The sequence below is a fragment of the Macrobrachium rosenbergii genome, chromosome 44 (assembly GCF_040412425.1).
Source record: "Macrobrachium rosenbergii isolate ZJJX-2024 chromosome 44, ASM4041242v1, whole genome shotgun sequence".
NCBI lineage: Eukaryota > Metazoa > Arthropoda > Malacostraca > Decapoda > Palaemonidae > Macrobrachium > Macrobrachium rosenbergii.
This window is the reverse complement of record NC_089784.1, coordinates 2,857,533-2,860,784: the sequence shown is the minus strand read 5'-3', so window position 1 is coordinate 2,860,784 and position 3,252 is coordinate 2,857,533.

Here is a 3,252-nt window from a genome sequence, read left to right as displayed (position 1 = left end):
ATATAATTATCCACTCATCTGACGGTGTACGTGGCCCTCATTCCAACGGGAAGTAGATGGGAGAATGAGAGAGAACTACAGAAGGGCAAATCCGATCTGTCCCTAAGGCTCGTCCGATCGGCGTCCAGGAAGGAGGCCATCGATTTCACGCGGGCATACGTCTGCCAACCATTTATTATGATAACGAAGGCTCCCCGGACCATATCCACATCATCTGGCACCTGTCAGGCCTTTCCGAGGTAACACCATAGCTTAGGGATCCTACGTATATTTTCGGGAAGAATTTTTTTTTAATTTTTTTATCCAGCCTTCTCTTTCCCCGTCTTTGTTCGTGTTTTTTTTTTCTTGTTGCGTAAGGGAGGTTCGATGATTTATTTTATATTTCTTTTGTTTATGTCAATAATAATTCAGTATATGTTTACACATATATACATACACACACATACATATATATATATATATATATATATATATATATATATATATATATATATATATATATATATATATATATATATATATATATATATATATATATATATATATATATATATATATGTGTGTGTGTGTGTGTGTGTGTGTGTTTTGTGAGTGTACGATAATTCAGTACTCATATATTGGCACTGATTAAAGTTAAATGAAGCAGAATAGACGCTCATACCTCGAAGCACATCTAATTAACAGATGTTACAAGCACTGAGGATTTATGTTGGCTTGAATATTACATGTATAAATATAAAGTAAAGACTTCTTAGCTTTCAAGTTTTAATAAAACTTTCGACATAAGCCTAGAAGTCTTGTGTATGCGGCAGTGGGATATCTTTAGATCCGAGAGCTAATATTGTTGGAAAGCATATTCCTTTGCAATATAGCGTTGAGTGCAATGTTCGTAAACCAAGTAAATAAACTGTTACGACCAATTGCATTCATTTGCATAAGCCTATCAAGCGCTACCTCTGAGAAGAAATAGGAGTATTGGAGTCTCAAGAATCTTATTTTATTTTAGTTCCAGCCAAATACATTTCCTCATTTCATAGCCATCTTAATTTGCAGTATTAACATTATGTGCAGATGCGTTCTTCTGGAGAGCAGTGAAAAACAAAAGTTAATTTGGAGTTGTTGGTATCTAGTTTATATTTCAGTGTCTTTTCCATCTCCAACATCTACTTTTGGGCAGTTTGTCTATATGCATAAAAAATCAACATGATTTTAGCTATGGTTCCCAATGGCTCTCTAAGGAGAGATTTGAATAAGGTCATTCCTTCTCCCATCCCTTAAATAAAATCATGTAGCTCTTCCTAATCAAAAGTTATCACTCATTAATGAACCCTAACAAGAAAATGATGGACATGCAAGTAGAAAAAAAGACAGTTATGAAACATATAACCAGGTCACAGTAAGTTTTAAATTTAATGACGGTCATAACACATCATCTTCTACAATTTTGTTTGATTAAAGGAAACCGTTTATAGGTAATGTATCCTTTTAAGTAAGATGAAGCCAGGGAACTTAGATTCTGAACGAGACAAAGAAAAGCGGGTATGGGGGCTTCGCGTTTAATATAACGGGAGATTTTCAGAGAGAATTTGCGCCAATCCCCTCCAAATTAGCCGGCCGGAATTCACGACTGGGCAGCGAGGCTGGGAAGCATGACAGTTATCAGTAACAATAATCCACTCGTAATATTCTCTATATTTAAAGAGAAGAAGAAAACGCGAATCAGAAAACAAAATAAGGCAATAAAAAATGAAAACAAGAGAGAGGGCAAATGAATAAAACGAACTTTTATTCACCTAAAAATTTTGACTTCATCTATCGTCGTTGACAATGGTCAATTATGATAGGCAAATATGATAAGCGTTTTGATTTCAAAAGATCCGGTGGCAATGTTGTTATATTATTCATTTAAACAGCGGTCTGGTACGTTTTGATTTTTATCCACTTTATAAAATCAGTTCATGCCAGTTTGTTCATAATATGATTTTTTTGTCTGATTGAATTTGATGGGTCTTAACTGATGCTGACAGAGTCTAACATAACTTGAACAAGGTGAATGCGATATAAGTAGAGCAGTAATTTTATTATCTTTTTCTACTTTGACATAAGAGAATTTCTTATTAGAATATTTATCATTATTTTTATCTAGTGACACAGCTTCTTCCCCTGTCCATTATTTCATATTTTGTTTTTATATATAAGATAATAAAAATAAATGTGTAACTAACCAGTATTTTGCTTCAGATAAGTTTTATTTAAATTTCGGCACTAAGTAATTGCTGGTAATATAACTTGCTTTTTCTGTATTGATTTTCATTTGTTAGTACAATGATTATCCTTGTAGATAGATAAAACAATTAAATGCTAAATAAAGGTTCCTAAAAATAAATGCGTAACTAATCAGAAGTTTGCTTCAGATAAGTTTTATTTAAATTTCGGCACTAAGTAATTGCTGGTAATATAACTTGCTTTATTCTGTATTGATTTTCATTTGTTAGTGCAATGATTATCCTTATAGATACAGAAAACAATTAAATGCTAAATAACGGTTCAATGGCCAGTTAATAGGTCAAGGCATCTTTCCTGGAAACTCCAATTTCCGGCACTGATCTCCTGTCGCACTATTCGTCAGCGAAACAACAATCAACTCGAGAGAAGCAAAGTAGAAGGCGTCCCTGTCCGGTGTGTAATTCATGGTTTAACGGGAACATCCTCTACGAGTAATCAGTCACGCAAATCCGGGTTTATTTTGCATTAAGGGCTATCAATCATTGCCCGCGCGACCCGCGGGACTTTACCCTTTTCCCCAAAAGTGATTTACTGACCCACTGGATTTACGGCCGATCCGAGCGCGTTTCACGGTACTGTGGCGACTCCAGAAGGTAAATCCATTGTTTTGGTGTCTATTTCTTTGTATTTTAGCCATATATTTCATTAGGACATGATATAAACAAATACAGTTAGTTGTCTCAACTGCTATGCATACGTGTCGACAGAAGTGTGATCAATCTTTTGCCTGAAAATTGATTAACACTTAGAATATTTTCCTTTTACTAACATCTGGCTTAATTGAAGAATATTGTGTTTACAGGTACTCAGGTATTTTTTCTAGTGTTTTCTGTTGAATATATTGACTTGATTTCAACAGAAATATGTTATTGTGTTGATATTATGCGCTCCTCCAGGGAGCACATGAAGATGTTAGCAAAAATTGGACCCAGTGGTGATCCCATGGCCATCCCTGCAATTTGTTTA